Source organism: Magnolia sinica, chromosome 6 (assembly GCF_029962835.1).
Source record: "Magnolia sinica isolate HGM2019 chromosome 6, MsV1, whole genome shotgun sequence".
NCBI lineage: Eukaryota > Viridiplantae > Streptophyta > Magnoliopsida > Magnoliales > Magnoliaceae > Magnolia > Magnolia sinica.
The window spans coordinates 41354754-41380970 of record NC_080578.1 but is presented as its reverse complement, the minus strand read 5'-3'; the positions used below and the strand labels follow the sequence as shown (position 1 = coordinate 41380970).

The window sequence follows — 26217 nt, the reverse complement described above, 5'->3', positions numbered from 1 at the left end:
GGCAAGCCATGACAACCAAATGGAAACCACCCGTGTCTAAAGTTCTAGGCAGCGATGAAACCAAGTCCATGAAAGAAACTCCTTTTTATTTATGGACTACAACTCAGAAAAATGAAAGCAGTGCAAATGGTAAGGCTTTAAATGTAATTACGTGTACTCTATCACCTGATGAATTTAAAAGAATCATTTCATGTGATACAGCTAAACAAGCTTGGGATATTTTTGAAATCTACTATTGTCTAGACACACGAAGGAACTATTATTGTCTAGAAATCTAAAGTTCAAATCCTCACTACAAAAATTGAGGAAATTCGTATGGAAGAAAATGAAACCTTCATGGACTTCTATACGAAATTAAATGACATAGTAAATTCTATGTGGGGTTTAGGAGATGGAATCTCAAAAAGCAAAGTCTATACTAAAATACTGCGATCTCTTCCTAAGAGGTTAAATTCCAAAGTAACTGTCATTCAGGAACTAAGAGACACTAATCAAATTAAGGATGAGGAGTTAGCTGGTTCTCTTCAAACATATGAGTTAAATTTTAAAGCTCCCAAAGGCAAGTTCATTGCCCTTAAGTCATCCAAATCTATTTCAAAAGATAACAATGTTAATTCTGATATTGAAGATATAGAGGATAATATGGCTTTACTTACTAAAAGGTTTTACATGATTTTTAAAAATAAGAAAAGAACTAATTTTCAAAAACCTTCTGATAAGAGAAAGGAAAAATCTAAAACTTGGAAATATGTGAAAGATAGTTAATGTTTCAATTGCCATGAATACAGGCATTTGGCGAATAAATGCTCCAAAAGGGATAAGTCAAAAAGAAATCTCAAATGAATCATCTAGCTTTGAAAGTTCCTCTGAGTCAGATGATTTAGAACAAGAAATCTCAAATGAATTAAAAGCCCCGATGACTATAGCCAGAGTCATCTCCTCAGATAGCTATAATTTATCTGATTATGAGAATCTCAGGAGTGACCCTGAAAATGAGAATGAAGATGATCTTCAAGATGCCTACAATGCCCTATACAGGGAAAGTTGCAAAACAACTGTCAAACTAAAAATTCAGAAGGAAACATATCTTAAACTAAAAGAAGAACTTGAAAATAATATTTTGAAAAAATATCATCTTTTTAATTGTTTTGAAAAAGCAAAACTTGATTTAAATTTTAAATCCTCTGAATTAGAAAAACTTAGAATTGAAAAAGAGAATTTAAAACTCGAAGCTTCTTCTCTCTTAAAGGATACTTGGAGATATGCCCAAGGAGACCCTAAGCAATAAAAATTATTAACCACATCTAAAAAATGTGGCGATAAATCGGGTTTGGGGTATATCAAAGATAGTCCAATGAAAAACAAAAATGCATCTCCTATATTTGTAAAAGGAGAATCCTCAAACTCAAAAGGTAAGAATTTGAGAAATTACAATCAAAACAATTTAAAAAATCCAAAACCTTTTCAGGCTTCTAAAGTTAATTAAAAAATCAACAGCTATATAAATCAAAGATATAATCCTTTAGCTGAAAAAATAGTGGACCTACTCAAAGAGCTTCTCAAATCTAACTCTAATAATGTTAGAGTTAATAGACAGAGAAATTACAACTCTCTTAATCAGAGAAAAACTAGTGGAACTCCTAAACCCATAACTATAATGAAGTGGATTCCAAAAGTTACTTGTCTTGTTGCCCACACTGCCTTCAAAGCTTCTAGCCATTCAAAATGGTACCTGGACAGTGGATGTTCAAGACATATGATAGGTGACAAAAAAATATTCACCAAACTCCAAGAGATGAATGATGGTTCGGTTACTTTTAGTGATGGAAGCAACTGTAGAATTATATGCCAAGGTACTGTTCAACTTTCTAACCTTCCTCCTTTTGAAAATGTTCTATATATTGAGGACTTAAATGCAATCTTCTAAGTATATATCTCAAATCTGTGATAACAAGCATAACGTGAAATTTACAAATCACGAATGCGAGATAACAAATGATAAAGGTTGTGTGATATTAACTGGTCGTAGGACTTCTGAAAATTGCTATATTATAAATGAATCATGCTCTTTTAATTTTTCCTATTACATGGTCTAAACAGACGAAACAGAATTATGGCATAAACGTCTTGAACATGTTAACTGGTGAAATCTTTATAGATTGAGCAAAATTGATCTTATTCAAGGACTACCCAAATTAAAAAAAGGTTGATAAAATATGTAGCGTATGCCAAATTGGCAAACAAACAAGGAGCAGTCACAAGAATATAAACTCCTTAACCACAACTAAACTTCTTGAACTTCTCCATATGGACTTAGTCGGACCAACAATTACAAAGAGTAAAGGTGGAAAGAAGTACTTTCTGGTTATTGTTGATGACTTCACCAGATTTACTTTGGTAGCCTTTATGAGAGAAAAATCTGAGACTCTTGATGAAGTCAAAAGAATACTGAAATGAATTCAGACTAAAAAAGAGGTAAACATAATCAAGATCAAAAGTAATCATGGTACTGAATTCAAAAATAGCAATTTTGAGAAATTCAGTATAGATCATGGTATATCACATGAGTTTTCTGCTCCTAAAACACCTCAATAGAAAGGGGTTGTTGAAAGTAAGAATAGAGTGCTATAAGATATGGCCAATGTTATATTAAATAGCATGAATTTACTAAAGAACTTGTGGGCTGAAGCTGTGACTTCTGCGTTCTACATAATAAATCGTATGTATGTAAGAAAATCAAAAGATAAAACAGCCTATGAGTTATGGTTCAATAAGAAACCAACCGTCAAATACTTTTAAATTTTTAGAAGTAAGTGCTTTATATTACGTGACCGAAAAAATATGAAAAAATTTAAAGCTAAGAGTGATGAAGGGATATTCTTAGGTTATGCTCTAAATAGTTGAGTATATCGTGTTCTTAATAAAAGGACAGGAGTGATTCAAGAATCTATTAATGTTGTTATTGACGATCACTTGATCACTCCCACATAAAGTCTAGATAATGATGAAGTTAACTTTATTGAGAAATCTGAGTCTTCATCTAATCCAGTTAATACGGAACTAAGATCGCTTAAAGACCATCTTACTGATCTGATATTGGGTAATCCTCTTACCGGTGTGCAAATGAGAAAACAATTAGAGAATATCTATAATTAAGTTTGCTTCACCTATCAAATTGAACCGAAAATGTAAAAGAAGCACTTACCGATGAAAATTGGATAATAGCCATGCAAGATGAGTTGAATCAATTTATGAGAAATGATGTTTGGTATTTGATTCCTAGACCAGCTGATAAACATATAATTAGAACCAAATGAATTTTCAAAAATAAATATGATGAAATAGGAAATATAATTAAAAACAAGGCTAGATTTATTGTACAATGATACACTCAAATAGAAAGAATCGATTATGATGAAACCTTTGCACCAGTAGCTCGCCTTGAATCTATCAGATTGTTTATATCAATTACATGCTTTAAAAAATTCAAGATATATTAAATGTATGTTAAAAGTGCATTTTTAAATGGTGATTTACATGTAGAGGTATATGTTGAATAACCTAAGGGCTTTGAAGACCCTAAACTCTCAGATTATATATATTGTCTTAAAAAGTCACTTTATGCTTTAAAACAAGCTCCCAGGGCATGGTATGAGAAATTAACTAAGTTCTTACTCAGTCACAACTTTATCATGGGTAGCATTGATAAAACTTTATTCGTTAAAAAATATAATGAACACATATTGATAGTACAGATCTATGTTGATAATATTATCTATGGTTCTACAAGTACTAACTTGTCCATTGAGTTTGCAAAGCTTATGAAATCCAAGTTTGAAATGAGTATGGTTGGAGAATTGAATTACTTTCTAGGTTTACAAGTAAAATAACAGGAAGATGGTATTTTCATTTCTCAAACCAAATGCACTTTGAATTTAGTAAAGAAATTTGGATTCGAGAATGGTAAAAAGTTTGATACTCCTATGAGTACAACTCTCAAACTTTCAAAGGATGAAACAGGGTAAAGTATATACTCTCTCTTATATCGAAGCATGATTAGTAGTCTCTTATACTTAACTGCTAGTAGACCAGATATTGCTTTTGGTGTTGGCATCTGTGCTAGATATCAGTATGATCTAAAAGAATCACTTCTTATTGTGATTAAACCCTTCAAGAGAAACCCGCTCTGATACTAATTGAAATTGTGGTGAAACTGCTACAGTAGAAGTATGGAATTAGAACACAAATACTGCATATTAACACATATCAAGCCATCAATCCAAATATGCAAGAATCATCACAAACACATCGATGTATAGTGGTTCTGCTATGTGCGTACTCCACTCCCAGCTAATGCACTCCACCCTAGAGTGTGTCAGATTTCATTATCTGATGGTTTTAAATTAGGTTAACCACAAATCTTCACAACCTACACAAGGTACTATCTACACAAGACAGATATATCCTACACATGGAATTGCCTACCAAAGGCATTCATACATGCCTACACAAGGCAACCAAAGATACCTACACAAGGCAACTAGACATGCCTACACAAGGCAAACAAACATGCCTACACAAAGCGCAATAGATCGTACACAAGGACTCTATACATATTCTCCCGTCGGAGGCCTGTAAAAGGTCTTGGTAAGATAGTGAGACACAACCTAAAGACCAATCCTACACAAGGAAGGATCCTCAGATTCTGTGGACTCTTAAACACTAACCTATATGTAGGTGAGTCCCATTCAGCACATGATGATGAAGATCTCCCTTGATGGCAAAGGATCTTTATCTCCCTTGAATTGCAACACTTGTAGATGCTCCAATAATAGCTAGGTTTGGGTTAAGCTATTTGGTGGAATCTACTCTAATGAATGTGTATCATTAAGAGACAGAGTGAATCCAGGGTTTGTGCATTTAAGAGATTCCAGCCTAATGATTTTCCATTAAGAAGTTGCTAGAAGATCCTTAAATGGTGAAGTTCATTCTCCAATCCAATCTATTGAGTATTCAATGATTAAGAAAGGGTTGGGGAATGAACTTCCATGAGAAAAAGACTTAATAATGGTAAGTAAGAAGTTACCCTCTTGGAACTCTCTCTTTTTCTCAATATGAATTCAGATAGTGAACATCAAGATATATAGACAAAAATGCCAATGGAAATAAAATGGGCAAAATCTTTCTGTGTTCGATGAAATCGAATCAGGTTCAATGTCATCGAGTGGTAGTTTGATGACTTGGGATTTTTTATGAAAAAACTGTTAAAGCTTGTTGGAAAGATTTTTGATTGAACTCGATGTCATCGAACGTGATTCGATGTCATCATAATTTGAATTTCGATGTCATCAAATGTGATTCAAGGTCATCTAAATTCATGTCATCAAAATTTGAATTTCGATGTTATTGAATCGAGTTTGATTTCTTGAGCTTTTTAAGTGTTCTTTCTTCAGCGATATCTGGATATTTTCATGAATTTGATCGATGTCATTGAATCGATGTTTGATTCATCAATCTTTTAAGTGTTTTTCCTTCTGAACTTCCTGGACATATAAAGGTCCTTTTTAATGTCATCAAACGACCTTCGATGTCATCGAAGGTTGTCATTCGATGTCATCAAACGTAGTCTCGATTCATCGAATATTTGATGTTTCTCTGCTTTGAGTTCTCTGTCCATTCGAAGGCACCTTTTCGATGTCATCGAGTCTGTTTCGATGTCATCGAACATGAATGTTCGACATCATCAAACAGTGTTCAATGACTCGAAGGAGGTAAAAAACTGATATGATTTTTATATAAATTTCCAACTTAGTTTTCTATCACCTAATCTATAAAACATGTTTTCCTTATTAGTTTTTTAATAAATTAGAATGTTTTTTTAACAAGTGTTATTTACCTGAGGTGTTTTGGTCATGGGATGTGAGGTTTAATTTATCTTTGAAGTTCTTGATCCACCCACTGTGTTGAGTTTGCATCTTGTAGATCTCTCATATGGGGCTCGTAGTACTGACTGACTCAACCTTCACATTAATTGACAAACAAAGGCACTTTTAATATCCCCCTTTATCAATTACATGACAAAACACCTATAGCACTCGAAACAATGACCTAAATTGTGTGTACAACTTCATTACACGATTTTACATTTGTATTCTAAAACTCAACACGTACACAACTATAATGCCCGAGCTTCAGCTCCCCCTATCATCCTGCATCACCATTCATTTTAGACATATAACCATAGAAGCATAATGGTGGGATTGTTCTCCCCCTTTTTGTCAATCATTGACAAAGGGTTAGTAGACAATTGCACAAAATATAGAACACATTCCAAGTAGGTAAATTGCATAGGAGAAACAATATAGAAAATATTTCAATTTTAACACCAAACACAAGTAGAGCATGATATGAATTGTCATAAAGAAAGTGAGCGCCCAAGTTTGGCATGGTCAAAGTATTCCAAGAAATATCTAAAACAAAATCTAAAAAAATAAAATAAAAATTCAGCCCATCCATGGGCACTATCATCCATCACACATATACATGTATACCCTAAAAAGAAATTGATCATCACATACATACACACATACTTAAGGCATCCAAAAAGATATCTATGTCTCTATTACAATCAATAAACATATGTATGTGATGAAAAGAAGATCACGGTGCAGGCTCAGCATCATGCAGAGCAGATGGTGACAAGTCAGTAGGTTGACAATGTGCTGAGTCGTGCATTGTAGAGCCATCACCATCTGCTCCAGTCCTGTAAGTCTCTCCTCCGTTTGTGCCATATGCTCCTCCTGGCGATCAAATCGATCCTCAAGTCATGCCTGTCCCCGTAGAGTTACACCAACGCTAAAAGTTATATCCGGCCGACTCATGGTTAGGTATAGTAAGCTACCTATCATGCTACAGTACAAGTGTTGATCCACACTCTTGCCATTGACATCTTTGAAAAGTTTAAGTGTGGTGCTCATGGGAGTATGATGAGTACGTCCAGAATCAAGTCCAAATCTTTTGACTAGATCTTTTGCGTATTTGGACTGACATACAAATATCCCATTATGCATTTGCTCACTTGTAGACCCAGAAAGAAATTCAGTTCACCAACCATGCTCATTTCAAATTCAGATTTCATTAAGTTAGCAAAATTATGAGCAACATCTTCACAAGTGGATCCAAAGACTATGTCATCCACATAAATCTAGGCAATGAGTAAGGAGTTATCTATCTTTTGTGTAAATAGTGTTTTATCAACACTTTCCCGACAAAAATGGTGGTCTAGTAAAAATTACGTCAGGTGCTCATACCATGCACGGGGTGCTTGTTTAAGACCATAAAGCGATTTGCTTAATAGATATACATGATGAGGATACTTGGGATCTAAGAATCCCTTTAGTTGTTCAACATATACCTCTTCCTCAAGCACACCATTGAGAAAGGCGTTTTTCATGTCCATTCGAAACAATTTGAGTCATAAAGCGCAAGTAATAGACATGAGAATCCTTATAGACTCAAGACACTCTACTGGGGCAAAAGTTTCATCAAAATTGATGCCCTCTATTTGTGAATATCCTTGCGCCACAAGTCTTGCCTTATTTCTTACCACATTCCTAGCTTTATCGGATTTGTTCTTGAAGATTCATTTGGTTCCGATGATTTTTGTATCAAGGTCTAGGAACTAGTCGCCTTATCTCATTTCTCATAAATTGTTGTAGCTCATCTTGCATAGCCGCAATCTAGTATTCATCTTGGAGAGCTTCTATAACATTTTTGGGCTCAATCTTTGAGGTGAAGCAAAAATGACTATTAATACCCTCAAGTTGACGTCGAGTTTTCACACTGTCATTGGGATCTCTAATGATTTGATTGAAAGGATGATCGTTAATGAATGGAGTGTTGTGCAAAAGCTGAGGTTCATTAGGGGAGATGGATTTGTTATCAGATTTACCTATTATACATGAATCCACATCATCTTCTATATTAGTTGAAGGACTATTTTCGTCATGTGGTTGGTCATCAACAACCACATTAACAAATTCTTGTACAGTAAGAGTCCTTAAATTATAAACTCTATAAGCATGACTGTTTAGGGAATATTCGAGGAAAATGCCGTCATCACTTTTAGAGTCAAATTTGCCTAAGTTGCTCTGTGTCTTTAAGAATGTAGCATTTGCTACCGAAGACACGAAAGTATTTCAGCCAAAACACATATATGGTTCAGGGATAAGTGAATAAAGCAAGCGGAAGACTTATAGTAAAATATGTGTACAAGTGTAAATCCCTGAATTACATATACAACCAGATCGTGTAAAAGTGTTATTTATCAAAATTTAAGTATCAAGTTACATCATTTCAGTCCCCAAAATATATCCCAGAAATCCCGCGCATCAGAACGAGGCTCGCTAGAACCCGTTCGAACGCATATAGGAGAAGGCACTGTCGTCATCCGCTCCGCTGCCTCGACGTCGCATCCACATCTGCAACATCAGGGCCTAAGACAGAGTCTGGTGGGTGTGTAACACCGCCCCAGAAACGTGGGAGTGAGTGATCAACTCAGTGGAACAATAAGGCACTGGTTAACATGTTATCAGTTCAATCAAACAGTAATGATAAAGCAGGATAAGTAATTAAATCCTAAGTACTCTTGTTAATGCAAGGGTGAATGCAATATGATGCGTGCCCTCACGCGTACACCCTCAGCGTCTTCATCTTACGTTACGCATGACATCGCCTCAAAGTGCGCCACATCTACAAAGCACATGCAAATGCGGTGCATGGATATGATTACCAAGTTGTTATTAGTCCATTTCACACAACAGGATTGGGAAGCTAAGATACCTTCCTCATATCACCATCCAAATAGTGATCCATACTAGGGTCGTCAATCCTAGATATCTCATACGATCATATAGTTGAGGTCGTAGCAAAGGGCTCGTCACCAATCAATGCACGCCTTTCATGCCCTTACTACCACAGATCGGCTCGTCACCTCCTTGCGGTATCCATGTATGCTCGAGGTCACTACAAAGGGCTCGTCACCAATCAATGTAGGCCGACAACACGAATATAGTGTCCCATACCACCATAATCGGCTCACGAGTTAAGTTGCTCACTGGTCACTACGGGGAGGCTCGTCACCCCAGCGTAGGCCGACAGCTCGACCACGGTGTCCCATACCACCATGTCCGGCTCATGAGTCTTAGCGGATCAGGTACCATGGTTATTAGGATTTCACTGGTAAGTTCGGTACCCTAGATTCAAGCAGTAGCGTCCATACATGGTTAACATACATCAGACAATCGGGTTACTTGACGAACTCGACTAGCACGAGCGCACGTTGAATTGAACGATATAGAGTGCGCAAACACTCCGCGTGGCCAAACCACTGCCGCCAACTCTAATACGGCTCGGGTTCGTCTAATACGTCCTACGTGGCGAAAGCAATCTCAACCATGAATATAGGGTCAATTACCGATCTCCTGGACTAAGGCATAGTCCCAAATATCCTACACTACTACAGATATTCATATGGAATGTAAAACAGTAATGGAACAATAACTCAAATCATGGCACAAACGCATCTGAAGAATATCAACTTAACATAAATGTAAGCATAGGAGATGCTTGAATTTAAATAACTTGGAATGTAACTGCATAAAGAAAAACATGCGCATCAATAGGAGTATTGAGAATCACTTCTCAACGCCCACAATTAGTGTAATAAGTTACACTTAGATCATTCATGCATTTCTACAAACACTTAGCATACGTGGAACAACATACATGACGTATGTTGAAATACATGCACTTAGACAATTCCTTTTACCAAGGAGTTGTCATACATGCATCTAGCATACATACATGACAAATAATCATGGCAAACACAAGTGCATATTTTATACGTATACGGTACTTTATAAATACACTTAGAATACACAAATCTCAATATAGCACATGCATGTCAGGAAAGCAATGTAAACACAACATTTGGCATGTGAAATCTCATCCATAACAAGAATAAATCACTAACTGGGATTGAAAGCCTTGAAAACCATAACCTATACACTTAAAGTCCGCACCTTAAGCGAAGAAAGAACCGCCGAGCTGATTTAGACGAGTTGTCTTCGTCAACGGCGCTAGAATACCCTAATATAAGGATAGAAATGAGATACAACAACACCAAGTCTAGTCTAAGCTCTAACACAGGTTAGGGTTAGATTAACTTACCCCAAAGGAACTCAGAATTGTCAGAGGAACGATTCAAAGTGAAGGTTCGAAGATGAAGAAGAACAAGGAAGAATCAAGATGAATCACCAACCAATCTCTCTCACTAACTCTCTCTTTTCCACTCTCTTTCCAAGCTAGGGTTAGAGAAAATTCGTATGGAAATGAGAGCTAGGGTTTAAGGACTATATATAGGCCTTAAAATGATGGAAATAACCCTAGGGTCAAGGTATACTTAGGTTATAACCAAAGTAAGCCTTTCTCGATCCAACGAAGCACTTCTGGTGGGCCTATAACCACGAAAGGTCGGACTTAAGCTCATTGACCATGGATCTAGGTCAAGCTGAGATTTCATACCGACCGGCTCTTCGATCAGGTGGCGGACCACACTCAATTCAACGGTCACGAAACTCGATCAGTCCACAAGCACTAGGATATGCCTGGCCAACTATCCCGATTCGAGGGTGAAATTGGGTCGAATCCAACGGTCGAATGCTTAAAATCGTCGCGCACACGACTCAAATTTCAATAAAAGCTTAATAAATTCCAACTGTTCTCACACTCTTCACTCCGAGCTCAATCAAATCGACCTGAACATCGGATCGACTTGATTTTCGAGGTGAAGATCAAGCCCAACTCGGTGACCATGCCTAAGATCATCGCTATCGGACTTTCGACGCGGTCCAGTCCGATCCAGATCTTCCAAAAATTCCCCGAACAACCGGATTTAGCGATGGATCCCAGATTTCGAGTAACGTTGCGCTCACTAATCTACACGTTTAGAGCCATGCAGATATAATTTAAAGTGATTGATGTGAATTTCACAAGCAATCGAGTAAAGCGCTAATTACCCCAAAACAACTACTTAAGGAAAGATAAGCACAAAAATTATAGACTCTATAAGCACGATTGTTTAGGGAATATTCGAGGAAAATGCCGTCATCACTTTTAGAGTCAAATTTGCCTAAGTTGCTCTCTGTCTTTAAGAATGTAGCATTTGCTACTGAAGACACGAAAGTATTTCACACTAGGTTGCTTCCCATACCACAACTCATACAATGTTTTATTTAATCCTACTATCAAATACACCTTATTGATTATGTACCAGATAGTATTGACACCTTCGGCCTAGAAGCTTTTAGCCATGTCCTTGCTATTTAGCATAACTGTGCTCATTTCCTACAATATATGTAACGCCCTGAAATTCGGGGGTCGAGCATAACTCAGCTCCCGAGTTCCAAAACATCACTTATGCAACATATTTAATGATGGATGTATGTTGTCTGTATTAGTGCATAAAATATGAAATAGATTAAGCCAAAGCACAGATATAATTCAGGGATAAGTGAATAAAGCAAGCGGAAGACTTATAGAAATATGTGTACAAGTGCAAATTCCTGAAGTACATACACAAACCAGGTCGTAATGAAAGTGTTTCTATCAAAATTACAAGTATCAAGTTACATCATTTAATTCTCAAAAATAATCCCAAAATCCCGCGCATCAGAACAAACTCGCTAGAACCCGTCTGAAAACTGCATATAAGAGAAAGCAGCCTCATCATCATCCATCTCCCGCTTTGCCTCAGAAGTCGCATCAACATCTGCAACATCAGAACCTAAGACAGAGTCTGGTGGGTGTTTAACACCGCCCCAGAACGTGGGAGTGAGTGATCAACTCAGTAGAATAATAAGGCACTGGTTAACATGTTATCGGTTCAATCAAGCAGTAATGATAAAGCAGAACAATTAAATAAATCCTAAGTACTCTTGTTAATGCAAGGATGTATGTAAAATGATTCGTGCCCTCACGCGTACACCCTCAGCGTCTTCATCTTACGTTACGCATGACACCACCTCAAAGTGCGCCACATCTACAAAGCACATGCAAATGCGGTGCATGAATATGATTACCAAGTTGTTATTAGTCCTTTTCACACAGCAGGATTGGGAAGCTAAGATACCTTCCTCATATCACCATCCAAACAGTGATCCATTCTAGGGTCGTTAGTCCTAAATATCTCATACGATCATATTGTTGTAGGTCGTAGCAAAGGGCTCGTCACCATTCAATGCACGCCTATCATACCTTTATTACTACAACAAGGCTCATCACCTCAATGCGGTATCCAGCATGCTCGAGGTCACTACAAAGGGCTCATCACCAATCAATGTAGGCCGACAAAGACGAATATAGTGTCCCATACCACCATAATCGGCTCACGAGTTTAGTTGCTCATTGGTCACTACGGGGAGGCTCGTCACCCCAGCGTAGGCCGACAGCTCGACCACGGTGTCCCATACCACCATGTCCAGCTCATGAGTCTTAGCGGATCAAGGTACCAAGGTTAATAGATTTCATCGGTAAGTTGGGTACCCTAGATTCAAACAGTAGCGTCCATACATGGTGAACATACATCAAACAATCGGGTTACTTGACGAACTCGACTAGCACGAGCGCACGTTGGGTTGAACGACATAGAGTGCGCAAACACTCCGCGTGGCCAAACCACTGCCGACAACTCTAATACGACTCGGGTTCGTCTAATATGTCCTACGTGGCGAAAGCAACCTCAACCACGATCTTAAGGTCGATTACCGATTTCCTGGACTAATGCATAGTCCCACACACATTACACTACAACAGATATTCATATTGAATGTAAAACAGTAATGGAACAATAACTTAAATCAAGTGGTACTCAAGCATCTGAAGAATATCAACTTAACATAAATGTAAGCATAAGAAATGCTTGAAACTAAATAACATGGAATGTAACTAGCAAGAAGGAAATCACACACACTAGTGGGAGAGTTGAGAATCGCTTCTCAACGCCCATACTAGGTTGAAATATCACATTTTAGATCATTCAGACATTTCTACAAACACTTAGAATACATGATACAACATACATGACGTATGTTGAAAAACAAGCATTTGGACAATTCCTTTTACCAAGGAGTCGTCATACATACATCTAGCATACATACATGACAAATAATCATGACAAACACAAGTGCATATTTTATACGTATATGGTACTTTATACATACACATAGAATACACAAATTTTAATATAACACATGCATATCAGGAACGCAACATAAACACAACATTTGGCATGTGAAATCCCATCCATAACAAGAATAAATCATTAACTGGCATTGAAAGCCTTGAAAACCATAACCTATACACTTAAAGTCCGCACCTTAAGCCAGAAAAGAAACACCGAACTGATTTAGACGAGTTGTCTTCGTCAACGGCGATAGAATAACCTAAGGCAAGAATAGAAATGAGATACAACAACACCAAGACTAATCTAAGCTCTAACACAGGTTAGGGTTAGGTTAACTTACCCAAAGATGAACTCAGAACTGTCAAAATAATGATTCAAAGTGAAGGTTCAAGGATGTAGAAGAACAGGAAAGAATCCAAGATGATTCACCAACTTCTGTCTCACTATCTCTCTCTTTTCCACTCTCTCTCCAAGCTAGGGTTAGAGAAAATTCGTATGGAAAAGAGAGCTAGGGTTTAAGGACTATAAATAGGCCTAACTTTGATGAAAATAACCCTAGGGACAAGGTATACTTAGGTTATAACTAAAGCATGCCTCTCTCGATCCAACGAAGCACTCCTGGTGGGCCTAAAACCACGAAAGGTCGGACTTAAGCTCCTTGACCATGGATCTAGGTCAAGCCGAGTTTCCGTACCGATCGGATTCAGATCCGCCGTGGCGGACCACACTCAATTCAACGGTCACGAAACTCGATCAGTCCACAAGCACAAGGATATGCCCGGGCCACCTTCCTTGATCGAGAGGGTGAAATTGGGTCGAAATCCAATGGTCAGATAACTTAAAATCATCGCGCAAGCGACACGACTCATTTCATAAAGGCTTATTAAATTTCCAACCGTTCTCACACTCTTCACTCGAAACCAAACAAATCGACCTATAACATCACATGGACTTGATTTTTGAGGTGATGGTCAAGCCCAACTCGGTGACCATAACCTAAGATCATCGCCATCGGACTTTCGACGTGCGGTCAGTCCAACCGAACTTTCAAAAATTCCCGAACAACTGGATTTAGCGATGGATCCCAGATTTCAGAGTAACATAGCGCTAACTATTCTACAAGTTTTGAGTCATACAGATACAATTTAAAGTGATTGATGCGAATTTCACAAGCAATCGAGTATAGCGCTAATTACCCCAAAAACAACTACTTAGGGAAAGATAAGCACGAAATTTCCAAGGTCATTACAGTCTACCCCCTTAAAGAAAATTTCATCCTCGAAATTCATACCTTCATATAATCTTCAAGGATCAGAGGGTAGGTCTTCCTGACCTCAGCTTCAGATTCCCAAGTAGCCTCTTCCACACCATGATGCGTCCATAGCACCTTCACAAGAGCAAATAGCCTTGCTACGCAATACCTGCTCCTCCTGTCGAGAATACGCATCGGTCGCAGACATAAGTGGCATCCTCACTCAACCGCACTTGCTCCCAACTGATAATATGTGACGATCGGTCGTAGTTGACCCAGGACTGGTCATAGGAAATATGTTATGCACGCCCGCAAGAGGTGTGGACAAAGCAAGGCGATATGCTACCGCTCCCACTCGATCCGAACTTGAAATGGACCAATAAATCTCGGCGTCGGCTTCCTTCTTACCGAACCGCAGAACTCCCTTCATAGGAGAGACCTTCAAAAACACATGGTCTCCAACCTCAAACTCAAGCGGTCGACGCCTCGAATCAGCATAACTCTTTTGCCTACTCAGAAGTCGACGTCGAATAATGTCAACCTTCTCTCAAGTCACCTGCACCAACTCCGGACCAAGCAAACTACACTCACCAATCTCGCCCAACAATGTGGTGCTCGAACGGGCGACCATATAACGCCTCATAGGGAGTCATGCCGATACTCACTTGGAAACTATTATTATATGCGAACTCGGCAACTGAAGACAATCATCCCAACCGTCTTTGAAATTCAAAACACAAGCTCGCAACATATCTTCCAGACTTGATTCACGCGCTCCGTCTCGCCATCTGATTGCGGATGAAACGCGGTGCTGAACTTCAGTTTCACACCCATCGCTTCCTGGATACGAGTCCAGAAGATAGATGTAAAACACGTGTCTCTATCAGACACAATCTCCAGGGAAACTCCATGCAGACGTACTATCTCCTTGATATACAACCTAGCCAACTTGTCTGCAGAGTTAGTGACTCTGATCGGTAAGAAATACGCCGACTTCGTTAATCGGTCGACGATCACCCCAATAGAGTCATATCCCTTCCTCGTCCTCGGCAACCCAGAGATAAAATCCATAGAGATGAAATTCCACTTCCATTCAGCTATGGGCATGGGCTGCAACAATCCAGGAGGTCGGCGATGCTCTGCCTTGACCTGCTGGCACGTGAGACAATGAGAAACAAATTCAGCAATCTGGACCTTCATATTGTCCCACCAATAAGATCTCCTCATATCCTAATACATCTTCGTGCTACCTGAATGCATCGCAAGTTTAGAACTATGGGCTAACTCGAGAACCTCCTGTCTCAAGTCAGGGATGTCAGGAACACATAACCGGCCACAAAAACGTAAGCCCCCATCAGAACTAACACTCCAGTCGGAGTTCTCATCTATACCAACCCGCTTCCTCATCTTCACCAAAAGCTCATCATCTGCCTGAGCTGCAACGATCCTCTCGTCGATAAGGGGCTGTACACGAATGTGTGCGATAACCTCATACGGCTCAACCACCATAAGCTTCTGCTCAAAATCTCGCACAAACTCCAACATATCCCACTCTGCTATCAGCGGAGCCGCAAACTCAATAGCCTTCTTGCGACTCAACGCATCTGCCATAAGGTTCGCCTTGCCCAGATGGTAAGAAACATCGAACTTAAAGTCCTTCAATGTTTCCATCCATCGACGCTGCCTCATTTCAAGTCACGCTGGGTGAAAATATACTTAAGGCTCTTATGGTCGCAAAAGAGCTCGAACTCCTCACCATAAAGGCAATGTCTCCAGAGCTTTAATGCGAAAACGACAACTGCTAATTCCAGGTCGTGCGTAGGGTAATTCTCTTTGTGTTTCCTCAACTGACGCGAAGCATAAGCAATCACCCTGTCCTTCTACATAAGGACACAACCCAGATCAACGCGAGAGGCGTCAGTATATATAATATACTTAACCCCTTGCTCTGGCAATACTAGCACAGGGGCGGACGTCAACTTGTCCTTCAACTCTTGAAAAGCTAACTCCGCCGCTCATTCCAAGCAAACTTCAAATCCTTCCATGTCAACTACGACAACGGTCCGGCAATCTTCGAGAAGTCCTAAATAAAGCGTCGATAATAGCTTGCAAGACCTAGAAAACTCCTTACCTCATTAACTAACCAGGCTGCTTCAGTCCTGCACTGCACCTACCTTGGCAAGATCGACGACTATCCCTTCCTTGGACACCACATGTCCCAGAACTTGACTTCCTCTTTCCGGAAATCACACTTACTGCACAAAAAGTCGATTCTTCCTAAGAGTATCCAAAACCACTCTTAAGTGCTCCTCGTGTTCGTCCCCTCGAATAAATCAAGATGTCATCAATAAAAACGATGACGAATCGAAACAGAATGGCCGAAACACCTGTTCATCAGATCCATAAACACGGCCGGTGCGTTCGTAAGACGAACGACATCACAAGGAACTCATAATGACCGGTAGTCCTGAAAGCGGTCTTCGACACCCTCATCCTTGATTCTCAACTGATGATACCTCGATCGCAGATCAACCTTTCAAAAGTACCGTGCCCCCTTCAACCGATCAAACAGATCATCAATCCGGGCAAAGGGTACTTATTCTTCACAGTTACCAAATTCAACTGCGATAATCAATACACAATCGCAAGGAACCATCCTTCTTCTTCACAAACAAACAGTGCTCCCCAAGGAGACACACTAGGCCGAATAAAACTCAGATCCAGCAAACCATCTATCTCCTTCCTCAACTCCTCCATTTCACTCAGAGGCATACGATAGGTGGGTAAAGAAATGGGCGCCGCACCAAGCATAAGATCGATAGCAAAATCAATCTCACGCTGAGGAGGTAATCCAGTAATCGACTCAAACATATCTTTAAATTCCCGAACTACCGGCATACTAACTAACGCCGATTCAGCCATACTCTCCAACAGAGAAGAATAATAATCAATACGAAGAGGGTAACTGACCTGAACTAGGAAAGTAACAATCTTGCCCTCAGGTCCATGGATCGTCACTGATCTAGCTTCACAATCAATCTCAGCTCGCATCCTCGTGAGCTAATCCATACCCATAATAATATCGTAGTGATAAAGCGGTGTGACTAAGAAATCAACACGGATCGATCCACTTCCAAGATCGACCAAACAATCCAAACAACGCTTGCCCAAAGCAGAGGAAATTCCCGTAGCAGTAGTAAGTGTCACTCCTTGCATAGGAACAGATCTCAAACCCAAACGCCTAACTGCCGCATAAGATATAAGAGAAGTAGTGGACCCTGCATCCACTAACATAGAAACGGGAATACCTTCAATGTGCGCTGTCACCTCGAAGGACCTCGGCACTAAGTCAGACATAGGCGCTTCAGCTGAAAGTGCATGAACTCGAGCCTGCTGCTGACGATTCGACGGAGGAACCATGGGCCGCTGAGGTGGCCTGAAGCTAGGAACTGTAGGTTTGAAGGATGGATGAGCTGGCGCCGATCGAAGAGGTGGAGGAGAAATAACCTGAGGCATCGGACGGCTAATCCTCTGTGGTGGAGTAAAACCACTGGCTCGCATACGGGAGAAGCAAAAACGGTCCAAGTGCCCTGTCTTCCCACAATAGGAACATCGAAGATCAGCTCTCATCTGCTGAGCGGGCGGCGCTGAACGCCTCGGAGGAGAATCTGCTCGCGGCCTCTTGCCGAGGAAAGGTGCACCCTGAAAGTCCGGTCGCGGCTTAGGAACCATCAGTGCTCGCATGCGAGACGATCTATCCCCATCCTACTTCGCTCGCAAGGACATGCTCACCAGCTCCGCATAAGAAGAAATGCTAGCACAGCAAATCTTCGATCGGATCTCAGGTCTCAATCCCTCAGAGAAACGATGCATCCTCATCGATTGATCGCCCAGGATCAAAGGAACATACCGACCCAGCTCAGTAAACTGGTTCTCATACTCCGTCACCGACAACCCTCCCTGGCGGAGGCGAAGGAACTCACTCTCCTTCTCATGTCGGTGTGTAACCGGGAAATACTTCTCATGGAAGTGTGCCTCAAACGCCTACCACGACCACACAAAGCCTTTCTCGACAGTGCGAAGAACACTGTCCCACCACAGACTGGCCTCCTTCTCAAATATGAAGGAGGCAAGCTTAACCTGCTCAACCTCAGAGTAGTGCAGCGGTTTCAGCATCTTAGAGATGCGGTCGATCCAATACTCGGCCTCCTCGGGTCTATGAGACCTATAAACGTAGGAGGTCGCAAGCGCTGGAATTAGAAAGTGCCGCTGGCACTGGCGCTCCCCGATGGAGGCATAGGTGAAACAGTTGGAGTCTCCCCTACTGACTGAGCAAGATGCCCGCCATGGAAGAGAGGAACTCCTGCGCCGGTGGTGGTGGTGCGCTGCAATGCTCGCCGCATCAACAAAGATCATCTCGCTAAAACTTATCAGCAGGTGGAGCAGAAGGTGCACGGCTCGACTCAGGAACTGAGGGCGTGACTGGAGGAGCCATAGGTGTCGGCCCAACACCGCCATGAGACGGACCCGCCTGTGGATCTGACTGGCTATCGCTCAAGGGAGGAACCCCAGCAAGCGACTCAATCAAAGAGAGACAGGCCGAAGACTTCGAACCCTTAGGAAATATCCCTATATTCAATAGAGGATGCAACCTGTCAGATTCTACGTCACATAATCCATCCGCACAGCAACACAGCACAACTCCAAAGACAAACAACATGCATTCCATTAATCAAAAACGTCGCAATACAAGTAGTGCAGCAATACATGAACCACGACTAGGAAAGCATGTAAACAACAACATCTAACACTTCAAACAACCACAACAACTACAACAACCACAAACAACTACAACAACTCCAACTACAAATCCAACAATGGCTACACACAGAAAAAAAAAGAAAAAAAAACAACAGATGGCCACGACGACAGCTACTCGTCGGAATCAGGAGATAGAGGCGGAGCACCCTTATCCTGCAAACAACACAAGATAGACTTCAGAGTTCGAGTCACCTTCTTAAACTTATGTTTAACAAGGCCTCGAAGATCAACAATATCCCGGCGTAAAACAGCCTGCCCTTCTTCAAGCCGTGTAAGACGGGCATCTCTGGCAGTCTGCTTTGCGCTCTGCTCTGGCGCCACAGGAGGAGAGCTATCACTCGCATCCTGTGCCTCATCCTCTTCCTCGTCCTACTCTTCTTCCTCAACCTCTGCACCACCTTCAGCATAACTCTCTTCATCACCGCCCTCAGGCTCCCTCATCCCTCTGAGGCTGCCGACCAGAACCGATCTCCATCTGCTTAAGAGTCCTCAGATTGATATGATGAACAGGAATCGGCTTCTCTGCTCCAAGCCTATAGCCAAACTCATGTGCAAGCTTGCAAATGAGGCGGCCAAATGGAAGCGACTTGGTCCTCCTACTCGAACGAGCGATGAGAATAATCTGGCGCAGGACGTACGTCGGCACACACAACTTCGCTTCCTGCCCCACCTGATACAGAAAATCTACCATCAAGCGTGTACACTCGCTGCGATTGCTCCACCTTGGGTATACATTGAACGTACACATGTGATGAAGCAAACGGAAGTCATCCGTCATGTAGGTAGCCAGAAGACTCTTATTAGGCTGCCATTCGACTAGATGACCACACAAGGATCGGGTGCGACGATCCTTCGCGCACACTGCTCACATTCTTCTCGCGGCATGCACTTCACCAAGTGGCACATTCAGAGTCGGGATATCAAAGCAACATTGACAATACCCACTCGACCGCTACACAAGGAATCTTGAACTGCAGAGGCTCCAGAATGCTCCAGAATATTGGCATAAAAGGCTCGAACAGTGTTAGCATTCGTGCGATACTCGCCTTCAAACAAGGGACACCAACTAGCCCCTTCCAGGTGCTCCAACAACAGAAACTCGCCATACAACCGCGGATCGACATGAGCCTCAAAAAGGACTCTACGGCCTTCATAGACTCCATGCGACAACTCTACCAACAAGCTCCTACCAATAGGATCTCGAGGATCGAGGTCCCGCTTGGTCTGGAATTCACGAGTGGCGGATGTGCTCGTGGCGGCACCTCTTGGCCTCCGTGCACGGGTTGGACGGCAAGGCCCGGCTTCATCCACGGGCGCTCTCTTCTTCCTCATCAAAGAAAGAAGGAAAGAAATGAAAAAGATGGCCATGACAATCTCAAAGAGGGCCATGAGAAATGAGAGAAAGAGAGAAATAGGAAGATGGTGAAGCTTCCACACACTTAAGGGCCCAAAAGGGAATGTGAGAGCTCAAATGAGAAGGAAAAGGAGTGAAATCAGCAATGGGAGTGAGGGTTTTGAGATAGGGTGATGGGGTTTGCACGAAAATGGAAGAAGAAGATTTGGAAGAGATTTGAAAGGGTTTGGAGAAGGTTTTCAAGAAAAGGAGAGCTTAAAGGGGAGATTATGAAGGAAGTAGGTTATAGAAAAGGTTTTAAGCTGAAAACTATGGAGGGGTGGGCCATACAAGGCCTAGAAATCATCGGCCTGCGCCAGCACAGCCCGGCCCTCTGATCGGCGAGCCCTCGTCGAACCGGCGATGGCATCGCCGGTCTCTGGACTGACCGGCGATGCCTCGCCGTTTGGGCGAGGTCCTCCTGATCCCCCATGCTTGGAAAAGTGTGGTTCCCCCCCGGGGCCCCACAGGAAATGCCCCGATCGGCCCCTTGCATGATTTGACGCCTATCGGGCCATTCTGGCAGAAATCTGATTAAAATAAAGATTTCTTGAAGGTTTAAGGGTTAAAACAAGATGATGAACCATCTAAACTCATTAATAGATGATCTAGAAAAAGTTTCGGGTCGCTGTGTGTGACTAGGAGAGAGCACAGACTCGATCTCGATGAACATTTTCAAGAAACTTTCGCCAATAGAAGCTACGGAGCACAAACACAAAATCTACGATAGACCCGCACCCAAATACACTAAAGTGGCGACAACGTGCGGTGTGTGACCATAACCCAGGTCCGGTTTAATCCAGATCATGCTTTGATACCAACTTATAACGCCCTGAAATTCGGGGGTCGAGCATAACTCAGCTCCCGAGTTCCAAAACATCACTTATGCAACATATTTAATGATGGATGTATGTTGACTATATTAGTGCATAAAACATGAAATAGATTAAGCCAAAGCACATATATAATTTAGGGATAAGTGAAGAAAACAAGCGAAAGACTTATAGAAATATATGTGTATAAGTGCATATCCCTGAAGTACATATACAAACCAGGTCGTAATGAAAGTGTTACTATCAACATTACAAGTATCAAAATTACATCATTTAATTCCCAAAAATAATCCCAGAATCCCGCGCATCAGAACAAGGCTTTCTAGAACCCGTCTGAAAACTGCATATAAGTGAAAGCAGCCTCATCATCATCCATCTCCCGCTCTGCCTGAGAAGTCGCATCAACATCTGCAACATCAGAACCTAAGACAGAGTCTGGTGGGTGTTTAACACCGCCCCAGAACGTGGGAGTGAGTGATCAACTCAGTGGAACAATAAGGCACTGGTTAACATGTTATCAGTTCAATCAAGCAGTAATGATAAAGCAAAACAATTAAATAAATCCTAAGTACTCTTGTTAATGCAAGGATGTATGTAAAATGATGCATGCCCTTACGCGTACACCCTCAGTGTCTTCATCTTAGATTACGCATGACACCACCTCAAAGTGCGCCACATCTACAAAGCACATGCAAATGCGGTGCATGGATATGATTACCAAGTTGTTATTAGTCCTTTTCATACAGCAGGATTGGGAAGCTAAGATACCTTCCTCATATCACCATCTAAACAGTGATCCATTCTAGGGTCGTCAATCCTAGACATCTCATACGATCATATAGTTTCAGGTCGTAGCAAAGGGCTCGTCACCAATCAATGCACGCCTATCATACCTTCGTTACTACACCAAGGCTCGTCACCTCAAAGCAGTATCCAGGCATGCTCGAGGTCACTACAAAGGGCTCGTCACCAATCAATGTAGGCCGACAGCACGAATATAGTGTCCCATACCACCATAATCGGCTCACGAGTTTAGTTGCTCACTGGTCACTACGGGAAGCTCGTCACCCCAGCGTAGGCCGACAGCTCGACTACGGTGTCCCATACCACTATGTTCGGCTCATGAGTCTTAGCGGATTAAGGTATCATGGTTAATAGAATTTCATTGGTAAGTTCGGTACCCTAGATTCAAACAGTAGCGTCCATACATGGTGAACATACATCGGACAATCGGGTTACTTGACGAACTCGACTAGCACGAGCGCACGTTGGGTTGAACGACATAGAGTGTGCAAACACTCCGCGTGGCCAAACCACTGCCGACAACTCTAATACGACTCGGGTTCGTCTAATACGTCCTACGTGGCGAAAGCAACCTCAGCCACGATCTTAAGGCCGATTACCGATTTTCTGGACTAATGCATAGTCCCACACACCTTACACTACAACAGATATTCATATTGAATGTAAAACAGTAATGGAACAACAACTTAAATCAAGTGGTACTCAAGCATCTGAAGAATATCAACTTAACATAAATGTAAGCATAAGTAATGCTTGAAATTAAATAACAAGGAATGTAACTAGCAAGAAGGAAATCATACACACTAGTGGGAGAGTTGAGAATCGCTTCTCAACGCCCATACTAGGTTGAAATATCACACTTTAGATCATTCAGACATTTCTACAAACACTTAGAATACATGGAACAACACACATGACGTATGTTGAAATACAAGCATTTGGACAATTCCTTTTACCAAGGAGTTGTCACACATACATCCAGCATACATACATGACAAATAATCATGGAAAATATAAGTGCATATTTTATACGTATACGGTACTTTATACATACACATAGAATACACAAATCTCAATATAACACATGTATATCAGGAGCACAACATAAACACAACATTTGGCATGTGAAATCTCATCCATAACAAGAATAAATCATTAATCGGCATTGAAAGCCTTGAAAACTATAACCTATACACTTAAAGTCCGCACCTTAAGCGAGAAAGAAACACCGAATTGATTTAGACGAGTTGTCTTCATCAACGGCGATATACCCTAAAACAAAGATAGAAATGAGATACAACGACACCAAGACTAATCTAAGCTCTAACAAGGATTAGGGTTAGGTTAACTTACCCCAAGATGAACTCGTAAAACAGAATAACGATTCAAAATGAAGGTTTCAAGGATGAAGAAGAATAGGAAAAATCCAAGATGATTCACCAACTTCTCTCTCACTTTCTCTCTCTTTTCCACTCTCTTTCCAAGCTAGGGTTAGAGAAAATTCGTATGGAAAAGAGAGCTAGGGTTTAAGGACTATAAATAGGCTTATATTAATGAAAATAACCCCAGGGACAAGGTATACTTAGGTTATAACCAAAGCAAGCCTCTCTCGATCCAACGAAGCACTTCTGGTGGGCCAAATACCACGAAAGGTGGGACTTAAGCTCTTTGACCATGGATCTAGGTCAAGCTGAGTTTTCGTACCGACCGGCTCTTCAGATCAGCCGTGGCGGACCACACTCAATTCAACGGTCACGGAATCTCGATCAGGTCCACAAGCACTAGGATATGCCTGGGCCACCTTCCCTGATCAGAGGGTGAAATTGGGTCAGAATCCAACGGTCAGATAGCTTAAAATCATCGCGCAAGCGACACGACTCAGATTTCATAAAAGCTTATTAAATTTCCAACCGTTCTCACACTCTTCACTCCGAACTCAATCAAATCGACCCAGAACATCACATGGACTTGATTTTCGAGGTGATGGTCAAGCCCAACTCGGTGACCGCAACAGCCTAAGATCATCGCCATCGGACTTTCGACGCGCGGTCCAGGTCCGATCCAGAACTTCCAAAAATTCCCCAGAACAACTGGATTTAGCGATGGATCCCAGATTTCAGAGTAACATAGCGCTAACTAATCTACAAGTTTTGAGTCATGTAGATACAATTTAAAGTGATTGATGTGAATTTCACAAGCAATTGAGTATAGCGTTAATTACCCCAAAAACAACTACTTAAGGAAAGATTAGCACAAAATTTCCAAGGTCGTTACAATACCCGGTTCTTTCTTTCAACCACTCCATTTTGTTGTGGTGTTTTTGGGGTTGAAAATTCATGTTGTATTCCATTCGCATCACAATACTTTTGAAATCGATCATTTTCAAATTCGCCACCGTGATCACTCCTTATTCAATTTATGCAATATACTTTCTCATTTTGGAGTTGTTTTGCCATAATCTGGAATTCATCAAATGCACCAGATTTTTTTCCTTAAAAAAGCAACCCATGTGAATCTGGGGTAATCATCTACCACTACCAAAAAAATATCTTTTTCTACTATGGCTCTCAACTTTGGTGGGACCCACAAGATCCATATGCAATAAGTCAAGTGGTTTGGAAGTTGATACAATTTGTCTTTTTATGTCCAACTTTTATTTGTTTGCCTTTGAGATAATCACCGCAAATAATCTTCTCTTCCTTTTGAATCTTGGGTAGACCTCTCACCAAATTTTTTGAGCTTAACTTTGCCAAGTTTCGGTAATGGGCATGTCCAAGTCTTTGGTGCCATAACTTGGTTTCATTATTTACAGCCATGTGGCATCTTGTAGATATGACATTATCCCCGCTACTTTCAATTATGTAGATGTTGTCAGTTGTGCGAAGACCTTTTATAATGAATTTTCTTACAAGGTCTGAGATCTTGCACACAGCTTTGGAGAATGTGACCATGTGTTCTTTATCACAAATTTGGGAAATACTCAGGTGGTTATGTTTTAATCCTTCTACACACAGAACATTTTCAATCTTGGGCAATCCTGGGCCAACTATTGTTCCTTGCCTAATTATCTCAGCAGAGCTCCCATCTCCATATGTAACCGATCCTCCATCAAATTCAGAATAATCACAGAAATTGCTCCAGTCACCGGTCATGTGTCTGGAGCAGCAGCTATCAAGATACCACTTAGAACTGTTGTTTGGTTTGAGAGCGGTATGAATTACAAGGCAGTTGTTCTTATTCTTCATTACCCATTTGGTCATAACTTTCTTTTGAGATGGTATTTTATCTTCGCCTTGGGGTTGTTTGGATTTCTCTGCAACTGAACCCAATACCCATTTCTCATTAGTTCTTTGGTTTTTCGATTCAGTTGAGCTTCCTGATTTTATAACTCCTCTATTCTTTTTGTCATTTTAGATGGAGTAGGTTGTTTCCTTCCTTCTTTTGGTATGCATTTTGAAGGACTCTTCGGTTTTGGTAATGTTTTTTCGGTTGGTTTAAATTTTCTAGAATAGTTTAACCTGGAAGTGTAGTGAGACACACCAAATGTATGTCACTCAAACTTGTAGTGTCCCAAGTTTCCACGTGAATGAAAAATAGGGGTGTCCCTTATATTGCTACCTGATGTAAACGTTTTCCTAATTATAGGTGGTTTAGGAAAAGAGTTTGATTTGCAAATTTCATAGCTCATATCCTTTTGATTTCTGCCCATTCCTAGAAGTCTTTCTAGTTTTACATTGCTTTAGAAGAGCTTATGACTAAGTTCAACATATTACTTTGATTTTGCTGCATCTAATCTTAGTTTTTGATTTTCAGTCTTTAGATTCATATTCTCTGATTCTAGATGCTCAATTTGTTTATTTAATTTCAACAT

General features: G+C 40.9%; 1 pseudogene; it reads right to left on the bottom strand.

Moving 5' to 3' along the window:
* Positions 1-25591, bottom strand: part of LOC131249603 (uncharacterized) — a 114426-nt pseudogene extending 88835 nt beyond the window's left edge.
* Between the last annotated feature and the right edge of the window lie 626 nt (positions 25592-26217).